Source organism: Xiphophorus hellerii, chromosome 18, assembly GCF_003331165.1.
Source record: "Xiphophorus hellerii strain 12219 chromosome 18, Xiphophorus_hellerii-4.1, whole genome shotgun sequence".
In the NCBI taxonomy this organism is placed as follows: domain Eukaryota; kingdom Metazoa; phylum Chordata; class Actinopteri; order Cyprinodontiformes; family Poeciliidae; genus Xiphophorus; species Xiphophorus hellerii.
In genome coordinates, this window is record NC_045689.1 from 5,772,558 (window position 1) to 5,794,895 (window position 22,338).

The window sequence follows — 22,338 nt, forward strand, 5'->3', positions numbered from 1 at the left end:
CTGACATGGACCTCGGCATCCTCTGGAGATGTGACCCGGCTGGCCACTTTTGAAGCAATACGTACAGTCGTCTGCCTTTCCATTGCTCTGGCAGGTTCTGCAGCCCCGCCTTCTCTGGGTACCGCCGGCGTCCAATGTCCTTTTTGCGTTCTGCCATTTACTGGTGTTCAGGGAAACGATGAACTTCCTCTAAATTTCATATATTTATACTTTGTGAGCTGTGAGCACGTCAAAACCAAAGTCAAATTTCTGTATTACAAGCATCATAAGCAATGATTTACACACTGCTTTCCCACAAAAAAAAGACTATATTATTTGTCTAATTCAAATATTGCATGCTTGGTGTATTGTTATTCAGGTTAAAAAAAAAATCCCATAATTGTTGGTCATTTATTTCTTTAAATATGTTTTGGCTCAAGTGTTTCTCAGTATACAATTTTGTCCCAAGTCAAAAAAAAATGTTTGGACACCTCTGCTCTGCACTGTGCAGATGAAGTTGTAAATTATGTAGAATTAAGTAAATCTCTATTGTCTATTAAGTGACATCAGTTAGCAGAATTAGCTTCTTTTTGCATGCGACACATTTTCTTCTTTTCCCACAATTACATGCATGACATAATCTGAATCTGAACTAGGACAAGTGGGGAAAAAAATCATATACATATTGCTCCTGCTTGTACAAGTGTTTTTCTGCAGTAAAGGATCCACAGTCTTTGGGTGGAGGAATTGCAACAGCTTTCGTTGCTACCTGAGAAGTTGTGCTGTGGTTTGGCACAACATACTGAAAACAAGCTCCTGAAAGCACTACGCCATCTAGCCTCATGTGGTGGAACTCCCACCCCAAACACACAGCTTCAGCAGGCGCTGCTTAATGATATATTATTTCCAAAGGTATATCCACAGATACTTCTTCTACTCTTAGTTATCATTCTTTATTATTTTGTTCATTCACAGGATTGATTCATGTCTCTCTCTTCTGTTTTGAGAGAAATTTAAAGCATGCGACTCAGGAACTGGTCATAAATTTAAAGGCTGAAAGAGCTTGGAGACCTCACACTATGTAGGGTGTAAAAGTCATGTGGGAGAGTCCTCAAATTAATGGCACAAAAATAAGTGTCACAACACACAATTTTCAAATAAATTCTTTGAACAAACAAGCTTAGTGGAGCTGTAAACATTGTTAGCATGCTTAATCATCCTGCTATCCGCATTCTAAAAGGAAGTGGAAGGTATTGAATATCAATACATTTACATTATGTAAAGTAAACTAAAAATCCTTGTTTGGAAATTAACTGAAGATGTTGGCTCAGAAAGCTGGTAAAAAAGATGGAAAATCATTCTACATAATTTAAACTCGATTCAAGCTTGTATCGAGTTTAAATTAATTTAGCAACAGTGCTAATGCTAAGGTCAAGAGTGCTAGCGTAAAATCAACTTTTTTGAGTTTTATATCATCTTATGTCATTTCAAAAACATACCAAGAGTGTTTGCCTTAACTCATTCAAGCATGTTTAAGAAATCATTGAATCTCCCATGGCAACCATTTGGAGATATTTTGACCCTTGTTACTTAACAATAAATCCCGAACACACAATCCATATCATTAGCTCAAGAAAGCGCTATAAGAAATTCTTTTGTCCTCTAAATACATATGAAGCCGGGAGTAATGCAGCACACGGAGCTTCAAATAAAATGGGTCCTTTATTGTTTTTAAATGAAAAAAACACTTTTTCTCTCTTTCTGAGTTGCAAAGAAACAAATGTAAATGTCCCGTATTCTGTCAACATAAAGCCTCAGCTTTGGTGAAAACGGCGGGCTCACATGTAGCAACGTAGCTTCACATATAAAACTAAACTCTTACAAAGGGTGTACTAAACGGCAATGGCACTTCTAGAGGACAAACAAAGAAAAACATAACATTAACATCCTCTCCTTAACTTTGTTCACGGAAGATAATTCAGCTTCGACATTACAGAACACTTGGATTCTCGGCTTACGTGGCCATGTAGCCATCCTTTTCACCAGGTCTCGGCACACAAAAAATGTCCTTCTCTTCCGCTTTTCTAAGAATCCCACCATACATACACAAGAGGTTTTTTTCTACTTCCTGAAATCTTTTGACCTCTCTGTAAAGCAGCACCACATGCTGGCAAAAACAAGAATTGCAACCAGTTGGCGAAACAAAGTAAAACAGGGTTTACAAAATACAGTTCTGACATGTACCCATTCTTTCACCTGGTTACATTCTCCCCTGCTTAACCGTCATCGTCCTCGGTGACAAAGTAACTGTTTTTTACTTCTTTTAAAACTTCTCTGAAAAACACAGAACCTAAGCTTGCAATAATCTGTGAAACCATTGATGAGTTTAGTTCTGGCTCCAACACTGACCTAGGTTCATGATGCGGGTTTGAGTGTTTCCCTGCATTCACTCTTTTACTCCTGCGTGGAGCAGGTATGGGAGCTTGTCTAACACAAGGAGGAGATACTGGTATCTCACCCGGTTGGTCAATATTGCATGTTTCATTGTCAACATGTTCAGTCTCCACCTGTTCTTTCACCTGGTTACACATATTATCACTAATATGTATTAATGACAGCAAGAGTAAGATATTTATTTGATATTAGTTAAAATACTACTTGATATAGACAAAAATTATAATTTCCCTTGTGAATGATTCTCTTAATTTAGATGAAAGTTTTAACCTTAGTAGAAAATTGTGCATAGGACTTACTGAAAGTGAACGAAGCCATTCAGTCCGTTTTGGCCACACCTCCAAATGTAAAGCAATTGAAGTCTGAGCAAGAGGAATGATGAAGACATTTTATTGCTTATGGCGCTGTTGAACGTGCACACAATTTCCAGTAAGCCTCATCAAACCGGCGCATTACATACGTCACGGTTAAACATGGGCAATTCGATAAAATCTGTTGAAATAACTTAAAACTTAAACAGAGTAGAAGTTTTAAGCAAGTGTTTTCAATAGCCGGTGGTCCAGACCGTCTGTACGAAGCAAAGCGTAGAACAAGACACTGGTTTTTACCAGGCTATGTTTATGGTACCAAACCTCACATTGACTCAGGTATTTGAGTAGTTCCAAATGCTTTTGTCATCCTGGAGCACAATGTAGTGACTCATTGTTATTACAATAACACAGCATGTTTGAACATTTATTTCCTCAGTGAGTCAGTATGCTGTACCTTTTTATTTGGAACAAATGCATCTACTTATTCCCCATTGTTTTAAAAAACTACATTTGAGATCATCCTCTAAACCACAGGTGTCAAACTCCAGTCCTCAAGGGCCGCTGTCCTGCAACTTTTAGTTGTGCCTTTGCTGCACCACACCTGAATGGAATAATTAGGTCATTAGCAAGGCTTTGGAGAACTGATCTACACAAGGAGGAGGTAATTAAGCCATTTCATTCCAGTGTTTTGTACCTGTGGCACTTATAAAAACTGCAGGACACCGGCCATTGAGGACTGGAGTTTGACACCCCTGCTCTAAACTATCAGATGCACAACAGTCTTGCTTGTAATTAGGACCTCTCTCGCACAATGAGCACTGCATCTTATAACTAAATGGAAATTAAGTCAGTGTGTCCCAACTGATAAAAGAACTACAAGTTTAAGTAATTAGATGTAAAAGTTGTCAGGGTTTCCGATTTCCCGTTGAACCTCTTTCCTCATTGAAAGTGTATTGTTTAAACTAGCAGTGGGACTTGATTAAAATTTTTAATCAAGTTTATTGCGGGGTCTGTAATTAATCACAATTTTAATCAAAACCCATACGTCAACAAAATTATTTCCAATCCAAAGACCCTTTTTACTGTTAAAATACTGAATAGACAGATGAGCTCAACAAAAAAGATATTTGTTTTTAATCTGTTATTTAGATTCTTAAACCATCAGATTGGTACAAAGTGCTTCCCTTCCCATTCATCTCTCCAGTGTTTCAGGAACTCCTCATCATTCATGGAACTTCTTCAGAAATATGGACTGTGCACGTTTAGCATTGAGATGCTATGATAGGCCTGAATAACTTCATTGATCGGTTAACTCCCTTTAGCACAACTTGAACACAACAATACTCTTTTCCAGCATCCAATCAGATCAGCTTATGAAGCACAAATCAACCTCTACTGGGCCAAGAGAAACAGCTATGTTGTCCATTGCTGTTGTTGCAGATGTCGCTTGTGCATCAGATTTACAGGTGTACCAGAGACACAACAGAAAGGTTCCAGATTGGGACTTTTGAATGTAAAAAAAAATATATATATATAAGTTCCAGCCCTACTATTTAAGAGATGAAAGTTTTAGCTAGCAGTCTGAACTGTCAGGTCACACAGGGTTCTGGTTTCATGTCCAGTTTCCATCTATTTTCTGTGATTTTTCTCATGTCTCTCTACCTTCCTTGCTTTGTTGCAGAATAAACCAATTTGCCCAGCTTGTGAAATTCAAGTGCCACCACACAGCACTGAGAGCAGTACACCTCATAAAAGGGTTCACTTCAAACAGCTTGGGATTAAAGGACCATGTCTGTTTACTTACAACCCTTTCTGCTGCTCTTTACATTCCCACCACTTCCTAATTCAATTACAGAGGAAAGCTGTAGACAAGGCTAAATTATCAAGATGTGGACTTTCCCTGCATCGCACTGACTTGGAGCACTGGGTCACTGGTGTTTACATTGGAGTTATGAAAAGCCATGACAGGAAATAATGGCATGAGTAAGTAGAATTTTGGATATTTTTATTATTCTTTCAAAATTGTGGGCCGCAGGTGGACATCAGTGTGAAAAGCACAGATGAGAAAATGTATGTCACGTGGTCGAGCCAACTGGGCAGTATGAATTACGTTTTTTGTGACTCAAAAAGACGTAATGACTCATCTGTGCCAAAGAGTATACACTAACATACCATTGGATTTCACCCAATTGCTAAACAAATTGCTAATCAAGCTTGGTCGTGACGTTTGTAGTGCAGATTCTTGATGAAGCTATGGGGGAGTAGGGCAATGCCATTTTTACCAGCAATAAAATGTCTTGAGCATTCCTCTTGCACTTACTTTAGTTGTTCAATGTTGACTGAACGGCTTCGTTCTTTTCCACCGCTGCCTTTGACAAGCTACGACCCTATATAGGCAGAATAATAATAATAAACTGTGCAGAAAATTGTCAGGAATCAGAAATCGACGTTAGTCAAGTCTCAATGTAAGAATTGAGTGGAACTGCATAGAAAGTAGGGTTGTCAACATTAACACTCATGATTAATCTAAAACGTTTAACTCGGGCGTGCGGTGGTGGCGTAGTTGTTAGCGTGACCGTATTTGGAGGCCTTGAGTCCTCCACGCGGCCGTCACGGGTTCGACTCCCGGACCCGACGACATTTGCCGCATGTCTTCCTCCCTCTCCTTCCCCGTTTCCTGTCAGCCTACTATCATATAAGGCAGCGGTCCCCAACCTTTTTAGTCGCGCGGACCGGTCAGCCCTTCGCAATTTTGCTGCGGACCGGGGGGGGGGGGGTGCGCTCCACCGATGCTGTTTTGTTACTCATTCTGCTGCAAGTTGGCTCAATTTTCTCGCGCAAGACGTAACCGGTAAAATCCGGTTTAGGATTTTCAAAATAAAAGATCCGGAAGTAGTTAATTATTTCTTGCGCGGCCCGGTACCAATTGGTCCGGTCCGCGGCCCGGTGGTTGGGGACCACTGATATAAGAGACACTAGAGCCCACAAAAGACCCCCTGGAGGGGTAAAAAAAACCCGTTTAACTCGTTATTACATAATGCTTGTATTAGCTATTTTGACCTAAAAGCCTCTCTCACAGAGGGTTGCTTAGTTCAAACCAACACTTTATACGGTCTTTTACTGCGGTCAACAATGCAGTCACAAATGTGGCAAATTTAATTTTAAAAAAACATTGAGATGGACATTGAGATGGATTAAAAAAGGTAGTACTTATTGGTACAATGAATTATCCTTTCACCAAAGCACAACCAGTTTATAGTTAACATTTCTAAATTATGTTAGAAACAAAACAACTTCTTTTAGATCTTCCTAAATATAAAAGCCTGGAAATTTTATTTGAGACAATAAAATATTTTCATTTGCATTTTTAGGACAATATGTAGTTTTACATTTTAAGCTTCCAAAGATAAGTGGTGATTAATCACAGTCCTATAGAGTGATTAATCGGATTACTTTTAAAAAAAATTGATTGACAGCACTAGTAGGAAGGAAGGTAATGGCATAGGTACTGTAGATGCCTATTTGTAATGACAATAGATTTTTATCGATCCATAATTTCTCCCAGTGATTGTTCCCCAGATAAAAGGAATTACATTTTGGTCAAAAACCAACAAAACTGATCCACAGATTCCTTCAAAGAGCCATGGATACCATCTTTATACACAATCCGCTGAAAACATTTTGACACTTTTGGTTTCAATGTTGCAATATGTCAACAGGTTAGGGTTACGAGTATTCTTGCAAGAAAACATTAGATTACAAAGTCCCTTGCTCACTGAGTTTAATCCAACAGCATTTTCAAGAATCACCTACAAAATGAATTTTATATTCCTTGTTATTGTTGGCTTCGTGTGCTTATAGACTGTGTTGCTGCTGTCAACAGATAATAAAAGAAATGAAGATAACTTTGTGAAGGTAATATTCATATGGGGAACTCCTAATGGGATTAATATCAGGTCTCTCACTCTGACATAAGACAGACCTCTGCTGACAGCTATAGCTAAAATATGGAAAGCAAGACTATAATGGGTATGAATTATAATCCTCAGGCTCACCCTAAAGAAATGGGTATCAGACACCAGCATATGTGCAGCACATATGTAGATGGAAGGGGGGGGGGGGGGGGAATGTGAAAACATGGACTGGTTTTCAGTAGCTCAGTGTTAATTTGACAGAAGCTTCCTTGACAGTGTGGTATTTGTGGTCAGACGTGAGGGTGTGTGGGTGTTAATGAAACTGTAATTCCAAGTCCTATATTTTATCCATTAGAAACAAAACACAAAAGAACACACACACACACCCCTTTCTGGAAATCTACTTACATGCAATTAAATCATAATTTTTGGTCTGAGAGTAATGCAGAAATCACACACATGGTCACACCGACACACACAATCCCCTGTCCTACTCAGTTTCATTTTATTATGCAATTGCCCTCAAAATCTGGCTTTACTGTTAAACACTGTGGTGATTGTCTGGGTGTGTGTGCGTGGGGGTGCGCGTGCAGGGGTGTGGGGGTGTGCGGGCGTGGGCGGGGGTGTGGGTGTTTGTCAAAACCCAGAGATGGTTAAGTGTAATTTCTTGTTGGTTTTAATCCAGAAGGTGTCAATCTTCATTCCTGGATAATTTTGACTGGAAACACATAAAGTCAGCACATTGCCTTTTCAGTAATCACCTTGGATTAGTGTGTGTGAGAGAGAGCGATTGCAAACACCACCGTTTCTTAAAACAATAAAACATTTCAGTGATTTGGTGTCTGAAATAGATTTGGCCAGCAGCATCGCTATCTGCTGTGTGCAGTAAGATGCGACCGTATTATATTTGCTAAATGTATTATTTTGCAACTTATTAAACTAATAAAGTGTGGTCTAGTGTAATAAATAATGTATATATTAACCCAGTCAAGAACTAATAAAACAATGGGCACCAGCTGAAACTAGCAATGATGTAGAAAGTAGATGTTAATGACTATGCAATAAATAACATTTATAAAACACATTTTTTAAATATCTAGATATATGACGATGCCCTGATCAAGTTTGTCTTGCTGTCGATCTCCAATACCGATCACATGGATTGACTGTTAATTTTTTTATTTAGGCATAAATGCTACTGGCTACATGAGCTGGCAAAACCACATTATCACTTTAATAAGGCAATAACATTCAAAAAAAACTTGCAGGCACAAAGCAGCAAGTTTTCAATCCAAAGGACAACTGAAAAACCTCCCATCAGAAATCCAATATCTAACTGTAAGGCTCTCAACAGCTTCAAATTTTACATAAAGTTAAAAAAAAATCTCACAACTCTGCCGATGTCAGATAATGTCAAGTAAAAATGACACGTTCAAAGTCAAATGCAGGTTGCATTCAAATTAACAATCCTAAATTACTGAATCAAAACTGAATGAGAGCATGCCTAGCTGCTTTATGAATGACACAAATCTGCTGTGCAGTGTCAAAGTGTGATTGACAGCACTAAACCCCTCCTCCTGGCTCTGATTGGCTGTTTCTCATCGAGTGGCGTATTTCAGCAGAACACAGGGTGGAACTCAATGATTTTCATAGCTTATCTGACTCATGTTAGGACATAGTGAAAGTTCGGATAGATATATAAAAATGTTCTTTTTTTGTTGAGCTACATTACATACTGCAGCTCCTGCAGTCAGGAGAGGGGTATGAGCTTTTTACCATGCGTGTGGTTTCACTTTGTAAACTTGTGCTATTACGAGTTTTTTTTCGGGAACTGACTGTCCGATGGGACACCCACATTTCTTTCGCATTGTTTGACCGTAACATTAGCTTTACTAGAGCGTTGTGCTAAGACTGGGTAGGGTTAATTAGATGTTCAATGGGAGTTCACTCTCTGTTGGACCTCAAATGTGCTACTTCTGAAATATTTATGCTTCAGTAACATGTAGCATCGTTCCAACAGCAAGAGCAGGACCCAGAGAAAGGCTGCTCATCTAGTTCAATGAATGACATTACCTTCCAGGTTATTTGCTTAGCCTTGAGTGTTGGGAATTTTGGCCTGCTTTACCTGATGTCTGACTGCTACATGTGGGATTTTTATCTACAGTGAGTCTCAAAACTCACCATAATCCGTCAAGTGCCGTCATAAATTCTTTGTGTTGATGCATTTTGATGTGCTTCACCCATGAGGTATTTTTCCGTCACAAGACGCAAACTTCAAGTTTCTCTGAGCGCAAAAGTTTCACATGACATTGCTTATTATTTTATGGTTGTTGATGCAAATGCTAATTTGCAAGCTTTTGTTCATTGGTTTACTGCAGCTAAGGCTTGTATAACTTCTCTTCAAAACCCATCGAAACACGATTCTATGATTCTAACCCTACATTTAAAGGAATTTTATTTTACCAGATCCAGTAAAATATAATATTTAAAACAATATTTTCTCTTGAGGTCCTCAATATAGTCATCATGAAAGAACTGAGTTTTACGCTAAATTTTTGAAGGTGCACCACCTTTGAATCCATGACTGAGTGTTTAGATTGTAAAAGCTTCATATCCAAAACACTAAACGTCAGTCAACAGTTCCCATTAGGAAAATAAACCTGGAGGCACAATATGGAAAAAGATAACAAATATTTGTGCGTTCACTCTAGGGAACACAGGAACTTTGATTTATACCCTCAATTTATTATCTCAACCTTCATTACATTATGCATGGAGTGTTTTGTGTTTGTTACTTAGAGCACTTCTTGTCTCCAACTTATAAATAGAGAAGCTCTTAATAGAACAAAGTAAGTCTGAGAGGTGATTTATTGATGTGTGTGTGCAGTCTGAGTCTGGCTCTCTTGTGCCTCACTAAGACAAACAACATGATGTCACCCTGGAACTCCTGGAAGATCTGCTTTCCGATGAATGGAAACACTGATAGATATTTGGTTTTATGGGCTTTTCCGAATCATCCCTGTTTTGCGGCACACATTGTCCTGTAGGTTAGTGAAACGTGGGTTTGTTCAACAATACGACCCACAACATCCACGCAGAACTACAAAGAAATGTTTCCAGACAGGTGAGGGATATCCAGAGCGGTGCATGTTTTTCATGTTTTTCTGCTTTAGTGAATGACATGAAGTGGTCATTACCAGCCTCCTGTAGCATTGATGACACTGAGGTGTATTGGAGCAGCTAAATCAAGCTAGCTGTCGATGACCAGGAGTCCAGACCTGAAGCAAATCAGATTCTATGTCAATTTTGACAAAGAAAATTTGATAAAAAACGTCAGTTTCTTGATCTGTAAAACTGATGGACGTTTACCCTAAAAGAAAAGTACAAACTTTTTATGCAAACAATATATCGAGTCATTTTCATCTAAAAAAAATCTTTTTACAAACAAGCAAACATGAAGTCCTAAAAACTTTGAGCACCATTGCCACTCTAAAGTGACTTAATAGTGAGTCAAACATGAACCGATTAGCAAGCTAAATATTTAGCTAGTAATCTAATTATTTAGTCAGCAAACTAAATATTTATGTCCAAGCTTAATATTCAGTTTGGAAAGTAAATATTTAGTGCAGCTAAATATTTAATTTGGAGCTAAATATTTGTAAAGTATACATTTAGTTTGTCAACTAAATATGTAGCTCAGATTTCACTAAACATTTAACTGAGCATTTAGTTCGAAACTAAATGTTTAGTTTGGAAATTAAACTAATTATATATTCTAATTCTGAATTAAATATTTAGTTTGGAACTCTGACATACATAAATGTATGAATAACATGGTGAAAATATAACTTTGAGAAATGACAACCATTTTTTTTCCCTATGACAGGATAAATAATAAAATACTGCTGTGTATTTCCTGCTGTGTGACTTTACAAACTGCATTATATTCATGAGTGCAGCATTTTTGCTTAATCCTGTGGGTGGGGAGTGGAAGTCAATGGGGACATGGCAGGCAGGCTGCAGTCTGAACATGTCCCCGGTCACAGGTCCAACTCAAGAGACAATAAAATTATTGATGGATGGATAATCTTAGACAAATTAGAAACTTCTAACATTGAGTCCTTTGGGAGGAAACACTCAGAGTGAAAGAGAAAAAGGTCCCGGCCATTTGCAGGGCTTTCTTGCAATGAGGCAACACTGTTAAAGACTTTTACTCACTTTTAAAATAAAGTTGCCCTCTTTTTAAAAACACATAAAATAAAATCAAGTCAATTAGACATACTTTGGGTCTAAAATGGCTTTGTATTTGAACATGTTACACTGAGTTCACCCAAGTGAAGAACATGAATTTCTCCGTCATGGAGCTGAAGGGATGGAGTCTGACGGTCTAGGTGGAATGTTTTGCTAAACACGAGGGGCGGTGTGATGGAATCCCATTCCCACCGTTTAGCGTAAATACCTCAGCATACCACGGTTGACCAAGGCTGTTTGTTTGCCAGTGTGCACGTCTTTGTGTGTGTGCGTTGTGTTTGTTGGAATTCTTGAAGCTTTATGGAAATTTTGCGGTTATCACATGTCAAGCTTCATATCAGGTATACCAGATACAGACCATTTTGATATGAAGGCAACATTTCTGGTTTTGCACAGGAAATGAATTCAGTGGAAAATCCTCTCAAAGAGGACACACACACATACACCCCGACACACATTATCTAGACTTTAGATGAGTGCTTCATTCATGAGGAAGACCTTATAAAGGCGCGTCTATAGAGGGGGCCTTCAGTCTGTCCAACACTGATTTGCACAACATATATAGAGAGAGTCAATCTTGTGTATGTGCTGCTCAATTTCCTAATGGCAGAAAACCAACTAACCGTTACAGGAAAACCGTTTATCCGACGTGAATCTGTTATGAATCCTAACTAGCCTTAGCTACTTAGCTGTCAGGAAGAAGCTAATTAGCGTAGCAAAAAGCAGCTGTGAGCAGTGTGTACATACGTTTGATTAACAGCGCTAAGACCTTCCTCCAGACTGTGATTGGTTGTTTCTGACTGAGCTGTGTTCCTGTTATCTCGTTTTTTTCACATCTCATTGTCAGTCTCAGGTTCTACTGTCACCAGATAGAGATGGTTGGATCAAATGTGTGGAGGTGCCATATCTTTTTTTTAGCTTAACAAAAACAAAACTGAAGTTATTATCTTTGGACCAAAAGAAAAACGATGTAGCATTAGCACACATTTATCCGATGTTATCTTTTATTCACGTCAGATAAATATTTGACTTTATTCTCAAATATGTAAAAAAAAAACAAAAAAACATTTTTTTAGAAGTCACACCCAAGCTTTAAGTAATGCAGATAAAAAAAATAAGAAAACTTTCTGAGTTGAGACCCACAGTTCGTGTTCCACGAGCAGACAAGTGAGTGACATCATGGGCCTTATGCTTTTATATGCAGTGGCCTGTTTATAAACTATTATGAGTATCAGCACAATTCATATCTGTGCAGAGTGGACTCATAAATCCTGACTTTTGAGTGTGAGTGGGAATGAAAGAGAGCTCCATTTTCCAGGGACGCTAACTAAAGCAGTGCTAAAAGTTTTTAAACTGTTTTCTGTAAAGTGCATCAGGCTGAGTACTTTGCACTCATACAATGAGGTCCTGTCTAGCCAGTGAGCAATGCCGATCATGACTGGAAGCTTTGCAGTGCGGATGCCAATTCCTTGTTTGTTTGATTGCATTGCCAACAACTTGGCAGCAAAATGTTGCACAACAACTTTCTGAAGTGTAGTGGAGAGCAGGCCGGTGCAAGTCTATCAAAACTCCTCACATTGTCACACACTGCATCGAGATGGGATGAGTTTGGCTTCTTAAGAAGAGAAAAGTTTCGGAAGTTTAGTTTAGAATTTTAAAGACTTCGAAGACTTTTAAAACATTGCAAAGAAGCTCAGAATGACAAAGGTTCTGGCTTTGTATGAAAAAAAAAGATTGATTGGGTAAACATGTTTTACATTTTAAATATAGGTCATTAATTAATTTAAATTAACAAATTAACATCCCAGCCCTAGTAATTACATATTTTTTGCAAGAGAATTCAGTAAAAAGAAATTCTCTGTATTCCCTATTGGACTGTGTTTTCCTGATGTGCATTACCTTTTAATATGCAGTATATGAAAGTAGATGGGATTCATACAAATGAGGATTAGGGGCATGGAAAAAAATGTAATCTGGCTTTAAACTCAGAATTCTGAATCTTGATCTCAGAAGACTAAAGTCAGACTACAAGTCAGAATTAGGTTTAGAGCCACTGAGAAGAAAAGCTGACTTTTGATCTCAGAAGATTGAAGTTAGAATCCTGAGGGAAAAAGTCAATTCTCAGATTAAAGTCATAATTCTGACCTTAAAACTTACAGTAATTCTGAGCCACGGAAAATAAAAAATTGGACTTTAATCTCAGAATTCAGACTTTAATCTTATGAGATCAACGGTCAGAATTCTGACATCAAAAGCCAGATTTTTTTTAGTGGCCCTACACCTAATTGTAGCGTTTGTCTGACTTTATTCTCAGAATTCAGACTTTAATATTCTGAGATTAAAATCAGAATTCTATTTTTTTTTTTTGCACTGGCCCAGTCCTTGTCCATAGATCCAGTTTATCCATTCTTCCTGAATGTGTGTACACATACTGACAGCAGGAAAAAACTGAACTCTAAATGTTGTGGTTTTTTGGGTGTGTGGCTTTACACTGAAAAATGAGCCTGTTCTCCACCAGCGGGCCGCTGCAGCTTGTCGTAATTGACTTATCAAAGTCACTCTGACTCATTCCAGCGAGCGGAGACGTGATGACTGATCTGCACCTATTTGTGTCTGCATCAGTGTGTTTGGTGGTCAGGTGAAAGAGGCTGCTGTGACTGAGACGGCCTCATTATGGAGCCACCTGAAGCTCCGTCTGTATGGGTGCATGAGATACAGGGTCACAGGGTCATGACTGAGTTCTGTCCTTACAACACAGCATCTGTGTCCCCCACCCTCAATAAATAGAGACAGTCATTCATTCACACCACCCATCCATCAGAGCTCTCAGCGTATCGCCACAGGGAAAAAAAAAACCTGCAGAGAGAGCCTCATTGAATGAGACTGAAACACCTTAAGGTTAAGTTTCTGGGACTAGAAATGACTTTAAATCGTAAAATGAACTAAATGTGCTGATTTGCTTTAAAAAGTCCAAGTTATGCTACTCTTTGTTCATTTTCTATTAACTTTTTCCCTCTGTTCAAATATAGCATATATTGTATTTCAATGTATAGTTCAATAGCATCTGGGATTCCAATCGAAAATACTGTAATGCTTATTTTGCGTTAGAACAGTCGATGCTAACTGTCATGAGGTGGTGGTGATCGGCGGTGAGGAAAACGCAGCAGGCTCAGGGTATGATGAGAAATTGTGTTTTAATAAAGTAAATCCTGAAATAAACACAGTCCAAAACAGTCCCAAAGCCAGACAGCACGGCCGAGCTGAAGCAGGCCTCGACGCCAGTAGCAACCAGTAAACGAGGGACGAAAAACAGACTGGGCACACAGGAACAGAACGACAAACGCCAAGGGCGGCAAGTAACAACAAGGACCCGACGAAGACACAGAGACACAAGTGACATTAAATACACAGGAGGTAATAAGGGAACGAGACACACCTGGGAACAATCAAGGGGAGACAGGACAACATGGAAACTCAGAAGAAACGGAAACTCAAAATAAATACATAGAAAAACACAGATTCTGACACTAACAACAGAACTTAAAGTTCTGCATGAGGACTGGGCCGTCTGTGAGAGCGTCAGGTCAGGGAGGAGCTGCTGTTTGAGAAGAATTAGAAATGTCTGTGCTTTCTTGTTAGTGTCCAAAATTTAATACCAAAATAAACTGACTCATATCTAGCTAGCTGATTTGGTAAACACATTGTTAAAGGGTTAACGGAGACGTTGTGATGACTTCCTGAAGGCAGAGTTTCAGAAAGAGAAGGAGTTTTTAAAGAGATAGAGGCCTAATTTCAAGGCATTAAAATACATTATATTTGATATATTTGGCATTTTTATAACCACTGAAGATAACATAGTTCCTTGATTGTGCTATCAAAAGGCACTATATGGCTGGAACACACATAATACTTCCCCTTTAATAATGTGACTTCATCAGGATAGTTTTTAAAAAACTAAAAGATCTGGAAGGCAAAATAACATACAACCTTTTATGTTGTGGCACAACAGTCTGATCCAAACGTTTACTTCAGAATAGAAACTTTCAGTTTTTAGAAAGCATTCCTGCTGCTAGGTACAAATTACCATCAGGTGGTTTAATATGAACTGATAGGTTATGAAAATGGATCTCATTACCAAAGTCTTAAAGCACATAGTGGAATGACTGGTAAGAGCAAAGGAACCTTTACAAGAAAGTCTTTCAATGAGTGCCATTAGAGCTGTAATCTAAAAGTGGGAAAGAGCCATTAACCAACCAAGGCCAGATGCACCTCATAAAACTCCTGACAGAGGAGTCAAAAGAATATTTACAAGAGTCGTTCAGGAACCAAGGAGAACTTGCAGAGCGCTTCAGAAAGACTTACCAAAAGGCAAGAACAGTTCTTCTAATGGTAGAAAGTCCATGGATTGTCTTACAGTGCCGGAGCTTTCTATAACTGAAGGACGAATGAATGGAGGAATGCACTGTTGAATGTCTGGTGAAAAATCTGAAGACGAAAGAAGTGTGAATTTCCTAGCAAAACTTCCAAGCACACAGCGTTAATTGATTTCAGAGAAAGAAAGTCAAACCACTAGAATTCAAATTTTACTGGTCTTTGAAAGGGCGAACTAGCATTATTATGCCATTACTGATATACTGCTCAAAAATGGTCTTAAAATTACAATATTATTGTTTATTTCTATAGCAATTGGGGCAATTTATCATTCAGCAAAATTTGTTGTAGTGACACGTTCTTCAAGAACCTTAAAATTAAATCAAAATCGGTTGTTAGTTTTGCATGCAACTAATTTGTCCACACAGGAGGGAAGGATGACGTTAGTCCACAGAGGTCAAATTTGGCAAATCCTCCAATTCCAACAACCACAAATTTATAAATTATTATTATTGGTGGTGGGACTTGATTATGTTTTTTTTTATCAAGTTAATTGTAGGGTCTGCAATTCATTAATTTCAATTAATAATTTTAATTTGAAATCATACAGCGACAAAATTCAAAAAAACATTTTTGCTGATAAATTTTTGAATAAAAAGACATGAGCTCAAGAATATGTACTGTTTTGGTATTATTTATGTTATTCAATCATCAGATTGGTGCAAAGTGCTATTTGAGTGTTTGTGAAAACACGTCAGATGTTATAAGTGTAATTTAATATTGTCCGACAAAAAACTTTACTGTTGACCGACGTGCTCCTCATCTAAACTTACTGATTTATTGCCACTGAAAAAATCTTGAAAACCACAAGGCTGTTGTGGAGAATTATGCTTTCTCCATTAGGTTCTTGATGCAGCAGGTTGAAGAAGAGTCAGTGAGTTGAATTCATGAATTCCATTTATTAAGACTAAGATACAGCTGGTCCATTTCTCATGCTACCTTTAGGAGCTAGCAGGACACAATGGCATCAAGCAACAGTGTGTATTTCCCTTTGTTAACCTCTGTCTGATACGCCCTAAAAAGGGCGTTCCCTATTGGGTCATTTCCTTTAGCCTTAGCTTTGCAACTAGCTAAAGGAGATAGAGGAAAACACAGAATTATTTATATGCAACACTGTACAGTGTGACATTGCAAAATACAACATATTTATGTATCGATGTGTGTGTTTTGTACGTGATACATATAGAGCACCACTTTCACAATGCTACCAAAAAAGGGAGGTCATTTATGGACAGTGAAGACCTCTTCCTGGTCCTCACTTTTTTCTCAATTCTACATTTAAATCTGTTTCTTTAAGTATGTCAACAGGTTATTTTCTTTCACAGTGAAAGTCCTATTGCTGACTAACCAAAGAATAAAGCAGTCATCGGTTTACCACCATCCATTTTCCTGCAGTGAAGTCATGTCTGTACGTGGTGCAATTTATGCTTCTGCTGAATAGACCTGCGTCTGTTAGAACCTCCCCGCTGTCTCAAGAATGTACATACTTCATTTACCTCACTTTGAGGTGCTAAGATGCTAGCATGTACAGGGGTGATTATGTATCTGGGTTAAGTCAAATGAAGATGTCATCAAATGGGATGGTGCTTCTTTCTTTCAGTCTCAAGTCTATATTAACTTAATTTTTTCTGTAGTAGGAAGCCACACCTGAAGTATTTGATTTGTATCACTGGCCTCATGTGGGGATAAAAGCATGGACGTAAAACTGTTTTCTCTCAGAGTGTGCCCTCTTCTACCCTCAATACATTAACAACTTTTCTCAAAACATTCATTTCTTCTGGAAAGACTTCAAATTTTCCCCATCTTCAGATTACATATGACCTTACTCCCTTACAGCTGAAAAGACCTTTTAAGGCTGTTATCAGTTACCGCTGGCGTATGCCTGAAGGAGAAAACTGGAAGTTGGACAATACATAAATTTAATTTCTAACAATTGGAAGTAGAACATTGCTCACTGTTTAAACTGTGTTCCTTACAGGTTTTAGCATTTTGCCTTAAGTGGAATTTACATTTGATGAAAAATGTGAATCGCCAGAAGAACTGGAAAATGACGCACATACTGTGAAGGCATTCCTGTCTTCGTGCCGACCAGTTACTGATAGTGTGGAGCGAGAGAGGGCGGAGGAACAACGCTGCAAACAGGAGATGGATAGCAATGTGACCTAAGGAAGACAAAGTCAGTGTATGAGAAGAGTTGTGTGCAGATCTGAAAAGACGCGCGCTAGTGAGGTAGCCTACAAACCTGGCCCAGTTCTACCAGGGGAGGAGCGGACCAGAACTCCAGCAAACTATTGTGAAGAAGCTTGTGGAGGGAATCCCAAAAAAGTTTGACCCAAGTCATACAGTTCAAAGGCATCACTACCAAATACTGGGGGAATTATTGAATACGTATGATTTTGAAGATATTAATGGCAAAAATATCACGGGCCTGGTAAAAACCAGCCCGGTGTTCTACGCTTCACTTCATTCAGAGGGTCTCACAAGTATTGAGAGTCTCCACTTCTTGGAGGTGTGGAATCTGTTGAAGTTTGAAATTTTACCCAATCACTAACGTTGATCCATGACGTGTGTAGTGCGGCAGTTTGAAGCCATTAATCTTACCTGGCGGCAAACAACCATCCAGGCAGAGAAGTGCCAAGCTGAACAACGCGGGTGTTTATATTAATTACTTATTTGGAAGCGTGATCAACACGGACTGAATTATTTCTGTGGTTGAGATAAACTTTTTGTCAAAAAACAGACAGCTAGCATATGGAGGCCTAGTTCTGCCTCAGGTTTAAACTTGAGCAATAATGAGGCTAGTTTACAGCAGGCTTGAATGTTTTAGAAGCTGTATAGCAAGAGATTAAAACAATGCTTTGAAAGGTATTTGTATCTTATCGTTTGTAATATAAAAAATATATATTTTCTCTGCTCACTGCTAAAGCACTGAATGAGTGCTAAGCACATCTGCAGCACAACATCTGTTTAACTGTTTTACTTAGTCTGGATGTTTTTGTCATTTGAATATTGGCTTTTATAGAAAAGGCACAAGAATTGTCAGATAATAAATGTAAAGTTTTTTGGTTTTTTTTACTAATTTGGTAGCTTATGAAGGCAAATGGCAGCACATAGGAGGCTAAAGCCAAATACAAACCACATTTTCCAGATTATCATTTTTAAAATTCTTTGAAAACAATGTATTATTTTGCTTCCATATTACTGTTTTTAACTGCTTTGTGCTGCTCTATCTCATAAAATCTAAATAAAAAATGTACATTTTTGGCAGTAATAATTTCAATTGGTATGAATACTTTTGCAAGCACTCATTGATACTTCGATATGAGAACAGAGAAGACTTTAAAATTCTGCATCAGGTGAATATTGCAAAGACACACACTGAAATCATATTTCACTGGCCTAATGTTTGTAGTGGCTGCCGTAGCTTAGACATGGAGACCTGATCTCCTGCCCAGTAGTATGAACTGGAACCTGCTTTCTACTTAGCAGAGATGGCAAAAAGGTCAGCGTGCAACTTCAGACAAATAATTTGAAATGGTCCTTGTAAATATTTTCCCCCTTTCAACACACACACACACCCACACCTTGACAATGTGAATCGCCATGAAAGAGATGGAGAACAAGAAAGAGAGAAGTCCGATTTGAAGTGAATCAGTAGGTATGTGAGTGCAGCTTCTCCAGGGATTCCACCACCTGTCAGGTCTTGTTAAAATCGCTTTATTTCAGTCATGTTGCTCCAATGGCGAACCTCACAGGTGATCTCTGGAGATTTTGGGTCTGAATTAGTTTGGGACTTTGGCTAGGCCATTCCAAAAATGTCCTTTTTTGTTTCTTGAAGAAGCCATTCTTTTGATTTGATCTTATCCTTGGACTCACTGAAATATAAAATCCCTCTTCATCCTCAGCGTTGTAGCAGATGCCTGAAGGTTTGGGGTGAAAACTGGTATCTGGAACTGGTGAAAATTTCTTTAATCCAAAGAAAGATAACTGTTGTGTTTGTACGTTTTTTTTCTTCCTTATTTTAATTTTTTTGTGTGTGTGTGACGCAAGATGAGCTGTCCCAAACTAGCAGCAGGTGAATGTAAGCCAAATCGGATTTTTTTGCCCACCATTTTGTTCTTTTTCTATAAACTGTCTTTAGCCAAAGAATGCACACGAGCAAACGTCTGGAATAATTTCTTTGTTTTTATTTCCTTCCCTCAGCCTGCAGTTCTTCTCAGTTTCTCATTTCCTCATTTACCTCGGCCTGCTCCCGTTCCCAGCTGCCTCTACTCACCTGTGATTAGCTCCTCTGGTTTCTTTGTCATTTTCGTCTCTTCCCCAGTTTTTAAACTTTGCCAGTGATAGAAAAGTTTCTGCCACTGACAGTTTAGATCTTTATACATTAAGAACTACTAAAACAGAGCCAGTCTAGCTGCCAGTAAGTTCAATAGGGACACATGCCCCTGTTGGCCCTTGTGTAGAAACGCCCATGCTAATGTGTGACAAGAAGTGTTGTGTAATCTCACAGTTTAGCAGTGAGTTTCTTTCGACTTGGTTTGATAAAAAAGGATAAAAAAATTGGTAGAGAACGTCTCTATGTGTTAATGTGACTGAATGGATTTCAAACTAGTGTTGGGTAAAATTACTCTGCAAATTTGACACAAAAAAACAACTAGAAAGACTGCTGGAAGGTGTTAGTGTTTAGACCTGAGGATCTAGACAGGTCTAAACTGTACCTTTTTAGACCTGGTACTGTTTACTATAAAAGGGTAAAGTAATGTTGTTGGCTGGTTCCTGCAGTTCGGACCGGACTGCGTTTCGCTGGAATATATCGTCACATTCCCCACGTTTTCAGCCAGGAGAATTTGTGGTCTGCCACACATACGGTTTTATGGTGGGAGAGAGCATGTCAAACGGAACGACTGCCAAAGAAGTGATTGATTTAATCTATGCTGAGGACTGGGATGTGTGTGTGTTTCTGCGTGGGTGTGGGTGTGTGTTTGGTGTCATGTTCTCCGCTGTGCTTTGTGTTAAAGACACATGTTTGATACATTACTTGATTTGGACCCCTCACTCTTGCGTGTGGCAGACACTGATCAGAACTTTGTCAAATAACATCACCATGGTGTTAGCCAGCAGGACATTTCTAGTTGTGCGTGCGTGCGTGTGTGCGTGCGCGTGTGCGTGCGTGTGTGTGGAGTGGATGTAATGGGACAAAAAAGGCCAATGGAGGACAGATAAATAGAAAGCTATGAGACATTTGTTATAAAGTTTTCTGTGTGCGTGCGGGCGTGTGTGTGTATCGGTGTGTGTGTGTGTGTGTGTGCATGAGCATTCTTTGAGAATCTCATCACTCAGCAAAAAGACGTTGCTGTAACAAATCTGTCCTTCTCGTGATGCGTTCAGGTCTGATAAGCTGCAGGCGGGAAAACACTGCAGCTGAAAATAGATCTGAGAGTTTCCACCCACACAAATGTAATCGCATGATAAAAATGTGAATATTCAACAAGCACACATGAGGACAGCTGCTCTTAAAAGTGTGCAGAATCCTAATCACATTCCAGCTTTTTGAAAGTTAAAAAACTGAGGCCATAAATTATTTCCAAACTTTTTCTGTAGATTGGGTCATGTTGGGTGGAGAATGGATGACCCAAAGCACTGAAATGTAGCAGGGAAAGACTTCTGTAATTAGTGACAAAACATGAAAACAAAGAGCAATAAACACACATAGTAAAACCCTATAAGGATTAATGCTCCAAGTTTGAGACCAGACAGTTAGGATAGTCCATTGGTTTGTGTCACGCCTATAATGTTCCCTACTGAACAATACAATATCATTTATCTTATCAAAAACTCCAAAGGTCATACTGACACAAATCTAATTACACTGACAGATGAATGTACAACACTGTATACTATAGAGATGTACAGAATAGGAAAAGTGTGCAACATTTTCAGTATGCTTAGCCCATTGAAGACCATATAAAGTCATATTCAATAAATTAAACGCCCTGATGACCCTCATTTGTCAGATTCAAAGTATTTTGACAAGGACAGTTTAATGTGTTTTTATTGCTGTAAGTGGGAAATCAGAAATAACAAAAATAAAGGCTTTCAGGTCCTGGATTGTTTGGGGGTTTGGTTCTAGTTTCACTGTTCTGTGTTCCTTAGTCTCTTCGATTGGATCAGTCTTGTTTTTGTTTTACTTTAGTTCTGTTCCTTCTTAGTAATTCGAGTTTATTATGTTTATTTCTTATTTCCTGTGTCTAGTTATTCTTTGTAGCTCTTGTTTAATTATGTTCCATATATACAGCGACGAAATAACTCATCCTTTAGTATTAGATTTATTTCCTGGTCCCCTATGCCACTTTCTCTCTCTCTCCTCACACCTGCAGCCAGTCAGCCAGTCCCATTGCTCCACATCCAGTCTCCCAGTACGTAAACACCTCTGCTCCACTCTGTTTGCTGGTTCCTCCCATCATCTCCATGTTTTTTTCCCGTCAGTGCCTTGCTGTCCGTTTTCTTTGGATTCATGGTTTGTGTTCTGCTCTGCCTCTCTTGGTCCCCTGTGATTTTTGTAAGTTTTTTGATCATCTTTTTTTTTTTTTTAAATTAAATCTTCAGTGCAACTCGACATCCCAGGTTGCAGCATTTAGGTCCACCAACGAACACATATAACCAGTGTTGTATAGTAACGAAGTAAAAATACTTCACTACTTTACTTAAGTATATTTTGGAGTACTTCATACTTTCCTGGAGTATGAAAATTTTTGACGACTTTCACTTTTACTTCACTATATTTCCGAACTTAATTGCGTACTTTTACTCCGATACATTTTCAATGTGTGGTTTAGTTACTCGTTACAAAAAAGCGAGAGAGAAACGCAAGTGTTTTGACCCCACCTACTGATTAGCAAGTAGCAAGTAGGCTACCGAACAAAGTCGGTAGCCTACTTGCCTGGGCTTGTTCATCACCACCAATAGGATACACCTGTTTCGCTTCTCCCATTAAACAC